This window comes from Ixodes scapularis, unplaced genomic scaffold (genome assembly GCF_016920785.2).
Source record: "Ixodes scapularis isolate PalLabHiFi unplaced genomic scaffold, ASM1692078v2 PGA_scaffold1__304_contigs__length_218370807, whole genome shotgun sequence".
NCBI lineage: Eukaryota > Metazoa > Arthropoda > Arachnida > Ixodida > Ixodidae > Ixodes > Ixodes scapularis.
In genome coordinates this window covers 58,081,620-58,095,374 of record NW_024609846.1, presented here as the reverse complement: position 1 = coordinate 58,095,374, position 13,755 = coordinate 58,081,620, and positions in this window count along the sequence as shown.

The following is a 13,755-nucleotide window of genomic DNA, read 5'->3' as shown; positions in this document are numbered from 1 at the left end:
AGACCGGCGCATGGAACATTTTTTTTATAGTGAAAACACGCCCAAGAGTTTGGGCTGGCAGGTTGCTTTTGCTCCTTGTTGCTGTAGGTAATCATTATGGGAAATATGGATGAGATGCTGGGACTTTGGTACGTGCTTGGTGGGCTTCGTTGAGATGAGTGGGATTTAGAGGCGCTTTTTTGAATAGCAAGTGTTTACGCCTGATTAAGACTGCAATCTCCTTTGTCATCCATGGAAGGCTGCCGTGCCTCCTGTTGACCCTTAGGGTGAACACATTTGTGCTGAATTGCTGATATGTTGGGCGAGAGGTCGTCGGCCTCGTCAGCCGACGGGTGATCAAACACGATGAACCAGGGAGCGAGGTGGATGAGCTGATTGAGATGAGGGGAATCGTTTTTTTAGAACTGCTGGAAGTTCTTAGCTTGATGACCTCGCTTAGGGGCTGAGCAATGGATATTGGTGAGGAGACCACTGCGATCACTGCCTGGTAGGCTGGATTTCACTGTGCAGCGGTAGGATAAGTAGGGATTATTGGTGCGGACGAGGTCGAGGAATGTAGCGTTGCTGTTTTGAGAAATGTAGAATAGGGTGGTATGAAGTTGGGTGAGGCCAGCAGTTTCCAGTATATCTAACAGCATGTCATCGAGTGGTTGAGATGAACAGTGCAGAGAACTGCTGGGGTCGACGCACTGTAGGCTCTCTTGGAGGAGGACGTACGATTGTTCACGGAGGGAGGGTGGGCAGTAACTAGACACCAGAAGAACCTTTCCATGTTTGCAAAATACCTCGACAAAGATGGCTTCTAGACCCGGAGGGGTGAGGTGGTAGAGACGTGGGCAGGGCAGGTGTTTTGGCATGGCGAGGACAGACGCCTTCGCCCCAAGGAGGGACGGTCTTGCTGGAATGAAGAGAATTGTGCGAGATTGATTAATTGCTCATTAATTACCCACCGAAGACAGGCGTCCAGCCATGTACCTCGCACACAGCGAATATTGTATTCGGGAAAGATTACTTTAGTGCTTTAAAGTCAGGAAGGTTATTCTTTAGGAAGCAAACATTGGAAAACCAAAATTGATTGGAGTCTGTAGTCGCGCGCTTTTCGCACGACAACTATGCGAAACGCGGGGTTTTCGTGCGAACGGTGAACGCTGCCGATGTTGTCGCTCGCCGGAGGCGGGTCGGAGAACTACTTGGTAGAGCTGGCGATAATGGTGGGGTACGCAGGGGCTCAGTGCTGCTTAGGGGATGGAAAGAGGCCATCGGCCAGGGGTGGGAGCTGGCACGCCGCACAGAGCCACTCAGTTAATGTTGAGGAGAGGCGTCTATGCAATGCGAGATATACATCTTCGCATTTCTGGTGGAACCACAAATCACAAACGTCGCATTGAAGAGTGGCGACATTGTCGAACACAGACCGGGAACAGCAGGGGCAGGTGGGTCGTGAGCCAGAGTTTGAAGGTACATCACCAGTGAACAGCAATAACGGGATTAGGTGAGGTTGTTGGCGAGGGTGGCGAGTTAAGAATGCTCAGCCAGGAGGTTGCTTCCATGGACGACAATGTTCGATGGTGATGCTGCAGTCAGGAAGTGGCATTGTAGGTGCTTACGGTTTCTCGATGATAGGTGAAATTTTTATCGAAGGGCCAGTAGCCCCGTTAGGCAGATGAGGAGACGGAGAGTTGTAAAGGCGCGCTGCCATCGAACCTGACATCTAAACATTGTGCTGAAGAAATCGACTGGCTAGATTCAACATATCTTATAGAAAACTGATCAGGGGTGCTATGTTCGACAAATGTCTTGTTTCTCCTAAGAAGAAACGGAAGTGATGGAAGTGGTGATATCGCGTCTGATTGGTTAGAGTCTCAAATGACGAAAGAGGGACGATGGAAACGCTTAGATGACGAGGGAAACGTCAGCGCTCGTGTCTGTCTTGTCTTTCTTCTGTCCTCGTCTAAAAAGTGCTACCATGCCTTTGGCAACCCAAGACCAATACCAACTAGCCCAGCATTCAGCATTAATAACCCTCGTCAAAATCATTTTTTTTTAGAGCACGCATTTGATCACGAACGGGGTATATGCTAAATTATCTTAGCGGCTGATATATGTTTTCGAAGGGGTTTTCTAAATGCGCACTTGCAGGGTTGGTTGAATGCTGTCATCTTCCAAAGATTTTCCGCAAGCTACCCTAGGCGCTTGGAAGTGAGTAGAGAGAAGCAGGAGACAGTGATCCATCTGAAACGGAACAGGAATTGGGGGTTCCCCCTTTGCTCCCTCCTCATTCTCATCGGCTCTTCGGTGGTCCCTCAAAGGAGTGTCTGCTGACCTCTCCTTTCGGAACCAACTTCCGCGGGAAGCGGGGGGACTGTTGCGCTGGCCTTCCTTGGCAGCGTCCTGGACTTGTCCCTTACCTGTCGCCAACTACAGCAGAGCTTTCTTTCGTCGTCAAGACACCAATCCCTTAAAATGATCACCATTTGAGCAGGGTGTTCAGCCTCCCAGACTTCCTGATTGTCGACGATGCCGATCCTGGAGATGACCTTCACCTGTTGCCAACCCTCTTTCGTCATCAAGACAGGATTTCCTTAAAATGATCACCCGGAGCCAAGATCATTATTGGAGCCGGGATCGTCATAAGAGCCAGGTGGGAGACCACGGAACGGCGGGCGCCTCGGAATGGGGCAAATTACTTTGTCTCGAAACTTCAGGAGAGAGGGTGCTGCCATCGCTTCTTTCTCAACCCTGTTGCTCTTTGTGTCGTGGTTTGTGTGTCTGTTTTACAGTGAAGCCTACGAGGCCGGGGCAATATGGGATGACAAACTGAACCTTCGCCGTATTTGGCTCTCGACTCTGATGCATGAATCTTCTGATCTGGACACGAGGAGAGGTGTGGCTATACAAGAGGCGGCGTGCTCCGCAAGAAAAGTTATCTGTTTCGATTTCGTTCGCGCATGTCGATTAGGCGATAAATGTGTATTCCTGCGCTTCGTAAATGGTCATTTTCAACAATGTAATTAAACAAGCTTTCCTGCGCCTAAAAGTTTTTTTTTCCTCTGGTCGACCCCTGGCCCGCTACCTGGCATGACGTCCTCGGAACCGCCCCCAAACGCAACAAGGTGAACCAATTCCGTGGGAGAGACAAGTGACAGTGGATAATTGGCTAATCATTTTAAAATCAGCCAAGGTTTTGCCTATTCTTTAATCTACGACAGACCCTTGCTCTACAACCAGATTGTGGATAATTTTAATCACCCTTAGATGCTGCTTGCCAGAATAGGAAACAAAATATTCCTATTACTCACACACACACACAAAAATAGTTTTACAACTTTTGTGAAACCTACTCTACTGGTGGCCACCCTTCTCTAAAGGCATCTTGAGGTGCCATGTCAGTCGAGCAGTTATTGTTGTTTTCGAAGAATTTTATGCAGGTTTTCAGTATTTATGCGGGTATGGGTCCACTGCGTTTGCTCGCCTCAAAAGTTGCAGGCTGTGCAAAGGTAAAGCTCTCTGATTGAAGGGATAGTGATGAATATGGATAGCATTTTGCGTATTTACATTTTTTTACATCATAAAATGACGCTGTGCTGCCGCAAATCGTTATACTTTTTTTTTTTTTCAAATTTTTGTAGAAATTCCAAGGTCAGTGAAATGAATAGGTGGGCTACTTTGTACATGTATAGCTTGTAAAGCGTGTAAAAAACGAGGACACGAGGAAGAAGAGACAAGACGAAGCGCTAACTTACAACTGAACGTTTATTGAAACACACTTACTCTTTGCACACAAATTCGGGCTCCCGACACAAAAAGGCAAGCGCTTTCTCAGTTAAGTGCACGACTTTCACATATTAATTTAAACTTGTTATATTAAAAATAACCTATTGGCTGCATTTTAAGTAGCATAATCAGCTATATACTGATATGTAATTAAAAAAAGAAAAATAATGTTTTGTTCCTCCTCCTAAAACTACTTTTCCCCGTGGTGTGCAAAGAATTCGCCGACGTTTTCCGACAGCTTATATGCGGACCCCTTTCCTACACCCTAAGAAATGCATGCGCGTCTACTTACAAGCAAAAGAATAAAAAAAAAAAAAACTGTAAGAGCTAATCTCTGCGATCTACGAAATCAGCTCAGCGCATAATGAGGCGGTTTTAGTTTTGCCAGCGTTTTCACACTTTCAGTGGTCAAGAACGCTTTAGAGGCTCTCGCAATGGTCTTGGCAGCGCGCCGCCTCACAGGCTTTCAGACCATTTTCTAGGAATTTAACGCCCCGCGTTTAAAATTTTCATCATTCTTAATGCGTCTGGGTTCATAGAAACCCCGAAAAGTCGGTCTTTCCAGTATTGAATGAGCTAGAAGCAGCTACAAAATTCTTGTGATTAAATAATTACTTGATCAATCGGAATGTTAATCGACCAATCGCCTAGCCCTAGTTAAGAGCTCAGTATTCTAAGCCACACGTAAATCGATTCATCAAAATGAAAGTGTGTATGCCTAAATATTTCTTGGCAATATTTATCGAGATTAACAAATAATTTGTCTAGTTGAACTTTTTTTTTTTTAAATTTCTAATCTTTCTCGGTTGTTGATCGACTCCCGTAAGGTCAATAGTATTGTTTAGTTCTTCGAGAGGTATAAACACAAGTGTCCAAACGGAGCTGACATTTTTTTTTTTCACTCTAAGTTTTTAGGTTTTTATATTTTCGCAGGCGTATATGTACAACAATGTAGAACAATGCGCCAACATATCGTCTGATAAGCAACCTTGTTTAAACTCTTGTGGGGCGACTATTGAGGAACTCCATTGCTTGATCAGAATCTTGAGTTCTCCCTGCAGGTTCTTGAGGTCTGTACGTGACAAACAAAACGATTAGTTGCAAATCAATAACTAGAGCAAAACAATTACAAATCTCACTATACTCGCATCGCACTATAACAAAACTATTGACACATTTGGACGGAATCAATCCATCAGACAAGCGCCGCTTCAGCAATCGCGCACAAGACTGACTTCCGTTCCGTCGCACTTATGACCCTCAATCTCCCCGTTGGTTGCTCGTCGTTTCCCTACATTTCTCACATAGAATATTATGTAACCTACACAATAAACAATCTGCGGGTCATTTCATATTTTTCGTGACCTATGCCCAAGTTAAGGAGTACATTATTTTGGTCCCATATTTATCGCACTGTGTTCAAATACGTCAAAAGCTGCTTTCTGTGTCAACTTCGTAAGCGGTAAACACCATCTCCTGCAGGACTACTACAACAGCTGCATCCGTGAAGTTGTGGGAATCGATTTGTTCCGGCCTTTTCCCGTATCTTCATCATCAAATCGCTGTATTATTGCCTCCATTGATCATTCTACCCGTAATGTAGAGACTTCATCGCTTCCCCGATGCGATGACGCGAAAAACTGCAAACGTCTTACTCCATCATGCACTGTTACAACACGTCTCGACACGGTCTCTCATAAGCAATCGGGGACGTTTACAACGGTCCAAAGACTTATTTTCGCGTGCAACGTCATTTATCACCCAACCACATCTTATCATGCCTCTAGTGCGGCTTACTCATTTGTACAAAGCTACACTCAAGTGGAACTCCTGATTCGTTGAGTCTCGGCCACGCACCGAAGATACCCGACAGTATCCGAGAGCCGAGGGACGCCGGCTGCGCGACAAAATGAACAACTCCCCAGGCCGCAGGCAGTATTGCGCCAATATTAGCGTCAAATCGGAAAGGTTAAGCCGATACAATTTTGCAATAATTTAAAAGCTTATTCAAATATTCATTTAACTTTTTCACGTTCTTCAGCCTGATGTAAAAAAAAAAAGGCGCGCCAAATCCTTCTTCGACCCTTCCCACAAGAACGCTTCGAACCATACACAATAAGTTACCAGGTTTATGACGAGACGATTGAAACGATCACGACCCTCTTCCAAGCGTCATTATGAGCAGGGCTTGTGGCACTCTTTTTCCGAGTAATTTTTAAATCGGGCAACAAACGTAGAGAGTGATCAAATAATTAAAAACTAATTAATTTCTTGAACTTTTATTTTTAATTTGCCTTGTCTTAATAGTAATTAGTAATTACCGTCAATGCTGAAATTGCACCATGTCCCCTAACATCCATAATTAAAAAGTTCCCGAATTATAGTTAACGAGCCAAATTACCATGGTGGCAATTCCTTAATCTAATTTCCGACAAGCCTGAAAGATACATGGCGAAAATGAAACTTATCTGACTCCACACTCTCTTTTTTTTTTTAGAAAAAAACTCTTCGAATTAAAGTTAAACATCTATACAATGAAGAGCAAAAGCATTACGACCTCCCCTTCACTCTGTGAATGAGCGCGTTTAGTTGACGCGCCATTCTCGGTATCTACCACCTACTGATGAAGATGGTAGTTAACGGCTCCCATATTGTGAACGTCGGTGGCTTTCCCGCTCGGTGAAGCAAAATATGCGGTACCCGTGACTTAGCTGACGGCTAGACACAACGCAGGTCAAATTACGAGCATTTCTGTGCAAACGCTTCATCAGAATTTCTTGGGTATGGGAACTCCGCAGTACACGACCCTTGAAAGTGTTTTGCGTGCCAAAGGTGAATCAGCGCGGTATTAGGTAAGTTGTCACAATAATTTGGCTGATGAGTGTTTATTAGGATATTTGAAACCAAACACAAATATTACTAAAACGTTTTTTTTTTCACATTTCTTTTTTTGTAACATTAACCGTTTGATTGTAGTCGTAAGCGTGCTTACCGGAGTGGAGCCTCTGCGTCCTCTAGTGTGTCGGGAAGCCTCATGTTAAAGGTCTCCGGCACAAACATCAGTGATATAACTACCAGAAGCTGCAACCCACCCAGAGAAGCCTCGACTACCCCATAGGGAGCGACATCCTTCTGTAAAACCAAGGTCGGGACATTTCCAATAAGTAAATGTTCAAATTATCGTTGGGCTATCGTATCAGCCTCAGGTATGCACGTCCATGAAGTTAAATTGCCGTTACCGCCCACTGATGAACATATCCGCATCATATTTACAGTATTTGTTCGAGTAATAAGCCCACTTCTTTTAAAAAAGGGCCCTCTATCTACTTTCGAGCATAGCACACATACAGTCAATCATCGCGATTTTGCATAAAAAACGCAGCGAAAAACAACATCGCGAACACGATTCTCCCAAAAAACTGTGGCCTGAGTAGATACCAATTTCCCCTGAAGTGTTATCTTTGCTTCGTAAATCACTGCTATTTTCCGTCGATTGCGGTGATTCGCTATGCCCGTGCTCCGCAGGAAAGCAGACCCTCAGGCCTTGCTCATGAGAAGTACGACAATCACACCAACAAATACTGTAGTTTTAATTTGTATACTTGAGTACATTTTAAGGGCGGAGTTTTGGAAACGTAATTTACAATTTACCAGTCTAGGAAAGAAGAAAAAGGAAAACAAACGTTTAATTTAAGCCAGTGCACTCTTTTTTATTTTTGCTAGTTTGCGGTTTGAAAGACGTCGACCGCCAGCTTTCTTGAGTTTTGACTTTTTGACTTTCTTAGTTTTTGACTTAAGAATGGCTTTGACTTCCCGAGTTTTGACTTCAGAATGGTTCTAACTTCTGAGGAAAGACGTGTCTTGCTTCAAATCTTTAAACATTGCGTGCGAGGTTGCCTGCTCCTTGCGGGTCTTGTTCGTCTGTTTACCACCCAAAGGCGCCCCAGGTGCTTTTGTTTCTTCTTGACTTCAACCAATAACGTTGTGCGCTCGGCTGCTTTGTCATCGCGCGTTCCCTGAAACTTCTCTATGTTTCCCTCTGATTCGCGCGCTCCCCCTTTCATTCCGAAGCGCCAGAAACGCATATTGGAGCACTTGCTCGCAGTCAATGCTGTACTGCACAATAAAAACAGGAGTACTAATTGTCAAGTGTGAGTTAACGCAACTCACAATTTAACAAAAAAGTTTCGTATATTTCCTCAGTAACGTTGCAAATGAAACCTACGCTTAGAAAATGTAGAATATTTATTATTACTAACATTGTAATAAGTATACGGCACAGAAATAAAAGAAAATGATCACCAACAAAAAATAGTCTTCAATTCGTTTTACCACTTTTTTACCAGCGCAAAGATAAGCGGTACATTTTGGTACTTGTCAAAACCCCGTTTGAGCAAAACTGATATAAAGCCTTGTTCTCGCGCGAAGTGTGCCAGTCACATTAAATTTCCGTGGCTGGGCTTTAGTGGCCACGAAATGTGTTTGACCTTATATTTTAGGAGCGAATGTCTGAAACAATCTCCATGGGAAAGTTTTTTATGTTTTTCCACTACTAAAGGAATGTGTGTTCAAAACAGGGTGTCGAACCGAAATCTTTATCGGTTCGGTTCCGGTTCGGGTTCACGGCTTTCGGTTCGGTTCCGGTTCAGTTCCGGGGAGCAAAAGATAACGGTTCCAACCGGTTTGAACCGCTAAATTAAGAATATATTTTCCGCGTTGTTCTGGCAATATACACTATTTACGCCGTGAAACGATTAACTTTATAGTTTCTTCGACCATCCGTGCAATTTACTTTTGTTTTTAGGTACCAAAAATATTAAATTCAGTTATTTAATTTCGACGCAAGAGTAGAAGAAGAACTACATTAACATACATAACGTCGTGTTCATACGACTCAACATCCCTTTGTTTACCAGTAAAATATATTTTACCTAAGTACAAGATTAAAGAGTTGAGCTTGTTGGTACATACCTGTAAATAGATCAGCCTTTAATTTAGAACTATACTGTATTTCCTTGTCCTTTCTTCGTGTTTAAGTAAAATTCTAAAGTTCAAGCTGATCTATTTACACGGTAAAAAATTTTGTCACGAAGTGTGGTAGGTCGCCTGAAATACCCGTGATCGGTACAACTTTGCGTCGCAGTATTAAAAGTGAAATCGTGTCCCTGAACTGAGGAATTAATTACATCTCATAAAATTATCAAGTGAGCATCTCGTGGCCTTATATATCATGAAATAAGGTTTACGAAATACACTTCACGATATATATGTATATAATAACGACCCAACTGAGCTAAAAGCAATGAAAATTTCAAAATGTAACAAAAGTTTTAGGATAATTCCTTTCAGACTATTTTTTTTATAGAAACACCGAGTGGCTATCCAAATGTCTGTTGTTCTAACCAAACATTGTTTACACTGAGCACCGCATGCATGCGACTAATCATGCAACAAGAAGTAATCGCAATTGTCCGCTCTAATATATACGCGCCTTCGCATGCACTCAGATCGAATCTGGCCCAAAATAGCGCTTGCCCAAGTGAACATTTTCTTATACAAAATAAACTGGCATAGCCTGGCTGTTGAGGTTTGTTCTTGACAAGATGCCGGACAATTTAATTTGCAAATGAGCATCACCCTTGCTAATTGATGATTTTAACACGATAGCGTTAAGGAGCTCATGTCGCACAAAAGCCGATGTCGGTGGCGTGACTGAAAAATCCTGATTGGTCGATAGGTTCATGACGTCAGAGCTACATACCCTTGACCAAGAATTTCAAACAACCCACAATGCTTACGTGATGCGTGACATCACGCGTGGAATGAGAGTGATTAAAACATGACATGTAATGCGAATTAAAGGTCGCCGTATGTTTCAAATGATTTCACCTTTTCTAAAGTGACTCCTTTGCCTTAAAGAAAAAAAAATTAAGAATTTTAGGCGGGATTCGAACCTACAAACCTTTAGTTGCGAGTCAGACGCTTTTCACTAGGCCACGCGAGGCACGCTTGAGCGGCAAATGAGAATGCGATGCAAACGAGGCCCGTTGACGCTATCGCGTTCCACATTTAAAGGCGAAGCTTAAGCGTCCTTCAAGGTTCTTTTTTGTTAAGTAAAACGAAGGAGTATTTTAGGTTCTACTCGACATGGCAGCTACTTAAAGGAGCGATGCAACAATTTTTGTACTTTGCGCAAATACCGCTTAAAATGGATCCCTAACGTTAATGACCTATGAAACACGCGTTCGTTTTTCACCCCACGCAAAGAAGTCCCAGAAAAAAATTAAAGAAAAACGAGCAGCGTTCACCCCCTCAACCCGCAGCCAGAACAAGCGGCCACGTGATCTGGAGCCGATTATATGCCGCCAGTGTTGATCATAACCACGCGCTGGGGTTGGCAAAGCGCAGGACACGCGCTGAGTTCCAGACATTGTTAGGGCTTGGTTGTTGTCGTCGTTGCAGCGATTGGACACGGGTCACTACCCGAATGATTCTCGAGCTAGCAATTATCACGAGCTCAAGTCGAGTGCCCACGCAATGCTCGGGTCCAATCTATGAACCGGATTGAAATATCGTCACTTGGGTGTACTGCGATCTCCACGTTACGTCATTAAATTTTGCAAAGGAGAGATTGAATGAAAATGATCGCTTTTGTCCTTGAAATTACACCGTAACAAAGGAGTTTCTTGGCCAGTGGCGTTGCGTGTGAGTATCCTTGAGTCCCAGGTGTGCCAGTAAGCTCGTGTCAAGTGAAAAACATTCCAATTGAATATCGTTGCACCGCTCCTTTGATTGTACACTTTCTGACGGTTTGCATGCGTAATTGTCATAGGTCCGCCGCGCGCCCCTGTTTGCTTTGTATTTGTCCAGCCCACAGACACATGAAAGTAATGTTCACCATATAAAAGAGGCAACAACAGACTTCTGTATGTTTGAGAAGTTATATGTGTGAGGAACACATAGTTATTTAAATTAGCTTCAAAATCAGAAATGTATGTAAGGCCGCCCCATATCACTTACAACGTGTCTGTCCGGGATAAAAACGCCGGAAAAGATTGGCAGAACACCTTTCAAATAATTTGGGTGGCATTGCTTTAGGGTGGTCGGTCCTCTATTTATGTTGTGAATGATTCAGTTAGTAATTAAATATATTTTATATTTATCAATAAATTTTACTTTACAAAGTTCACATAACCGCTTGAGACCGACGCGGAAGGACGATACTCGATACTACACGAGCTGTAGAGTCTGCGTAAAAGTGTTTTTCTGTTTGCTGATTGGCAGTGTAAAACATCGGGTTGCAGGGTACGCTCAAAAAGACTCTGTGCTCACATGATGGATTGGAAGTCAAATACACGAAACGTTCAAAAAGAGAGAGATAATTAATGTTATTTTTCCAAATAATCCCTTGCAGAACGCCCTACTGCAAAAAGAGATGCGTAAAGATGCACGAAAGGAAATTCATGATTTTACATAAATAGCGCGAAAGACAGACAAAGATTCTTAAAATCGTAGTATAAATTACATTTCATCAGCTTGCGTGAGCTCTAAACTTCGCGAAATACTGCCTCGGGAGGCTAATGTTATCGGTTTTACCTGCACTCGTTTTGGGCCCTCACTTTACAACACTATGCTAGAGTAGTCATGCGCTCTAACATTTCTCAAGGCTGCGATATCTCATCGCGAGACTGCTATAAATACTGCACAACTTTACAATTAGGACATATATTGCGAGTGTCGAACATCGCATTTCACCAAGAGGCTGAGCTGTTTAACATCGTATTCACGTGACGTCTTCACACTATATGCTGGTGATCATTGTGATTTCTTCTTGCTGAGAAAATCGAATTCGACGGTGCAAACGGCACGCTGCAGGAGGCTTAAGCTCAGTGAAAGCCAAGTATTTGAAAGGCACGTATTATTATTCTTAGTGCATCGTTGTGAGGAACGGCGCGAGCGTCTGGCACGACAAAAACGTGCTTTTTGGCAAGAGCGTTTTTGCAAACAAAGTAGTTTCCGGGGTCACGCTTTTTGGTCTGCGCCAAAGATGCAGGGAAAAGGAACCTTTACAACACAAAATGTTTTTAAAACTCCCAATCCCCCCCTCCCCCCCCCGACACACAGACACACTCCTTTATACAGCGGTGCTGTTAAGGGATATAGTTTCCCCAGTGTCGTGTCCGTCAGAAAACAAATGACACTAAACTGTGGAAAACTACCGCCATCTACAAATGACGACGATAACCAGACAACCAGCTTGGTTGTCTGGTTGCCGCCGTCGCTCATAGATGGCGGCAACCTTTCCAGCCTTTCCACTCTGACTTGCCGACTTGCGGCCGGCCATTACTTCATTCCCACCATGGTACAGCTTTTCTGGTCTTCCTCCTTCACCAGAGTGGAAAGGCTGAAAGTATTCCTGAGGGATTGCCTCCTTCGTTTTGTCTGTTAATTCGACAATTTTATTTGACACTTGTTAACCGCAACCCTTCATTGCTTTTATTTTACACCCCGTGAAGTTTAAAGGGGTCATGAAACGATATCGGGTTCGAATGTTCATGACTTTTCCGAGGCGTACTGGTCCTCTGGCTCAAGTGTACTCGCATAGGCCGCCACTGACTCAGAAGCTTCTTTGTCGCGGTGAAATGGCGAGTATTAAACGAGACTATTTCTTTTAATCTTGCCCTCCCAAAAATTGATATCGTAATTGTGGGATCAAAACCACCCGCCTGTCGATAGTCGAGCGCGACTGATAGATTGGACAGGAGAACTGCGTGAGCACAGTACATCGGATCGTAACACTCAATGCCTCGGCGGACACTTGGGTAGTGGGTCGTGTGCCACTACCCAAGTTCGACTATTCTCATCACTGCGTGTGCCACTATTCAAGTTCGACTATTCTCATCACTGCGTGTGCCACTACCCAAGTTCGACTATTCTCATCTGCGGTGATGAGAATAGTCGAACTCTAACAAAGCCTGGAGCTCCAGCACGTGTTTTCTTCCTTTAAAACCCAAGCGCGGGGGTATGATTAACGTTGGCGGCATAAGACAGGCACCAGGCCACGTGGCCGCTTCTGGCTCCGAGTTGAGGGGACGAACGATGCTCATATTTCTCTAATTTTTGGGCTACCGCCATTGCCTAGAGAAAAAGAGCAAAGCCAAGTTCAATCAGTTATTAACGTTAGAGAGTAATCCTGAGTAGTATTTAGTAATTTATACAAATATTTTTATAGCTCATTTCGGCAAAATACAGAGGGGGTCGAAACTTAGGCAATAACTTGACAACGATGCTCGTGTGAGACTTACAGCGACTGCCAACGTTCGGCTGTTCCTCTGAGGTCACTAAAATATATATCTTTCTTTTTTTATGTATTCCTTCCGTAAACACGTGTTCTACGTAACGTCATAATATTAAGTCGCATTTAGTCATCTAAGAACTATTCTCAGAGACATCTTTCGGATGCAGTTCAGCAACAACGCAAAAATGTTTCGGTGCCTCAATAATGTAAAATTGGTCTTGCAACTTTTTTTTCGTACTTTCAATAAATAGTGTTAAGAAATAACCTTGCGGAAACATTCATTGGTTTTCCCTAATAACAGATGCAGAAAAAATAAAGGACAGAGACAGCTGTCGATATCTCCCCAACTCGCAATCTAACAAGCGACCACGTGATCTGACGCTAATTATATGCCGCCAGTGTTCATCACAGTCATGCCCTAGGCGGATAGGGTTTGGAAAGCAAAAGCTTGTGCTGAGCTTCAGATATTGTTAGAGTTGGGCTATTAATTATCATTTTTAATTGACATGAGCCGTTACCCGAATGTTTGGCGATGCTGATTGTCATGAGCCCGAGCACTCGAGTAGGGGTTATGAAAATCGCCTACGTCATGGTGTCACGTGACTCTCTGTGCGAAATCGTTATGTCATGTTACGTCATGCTGTCAACAAGGTTAATACATCTAATGACTTTCTCAAATTAAA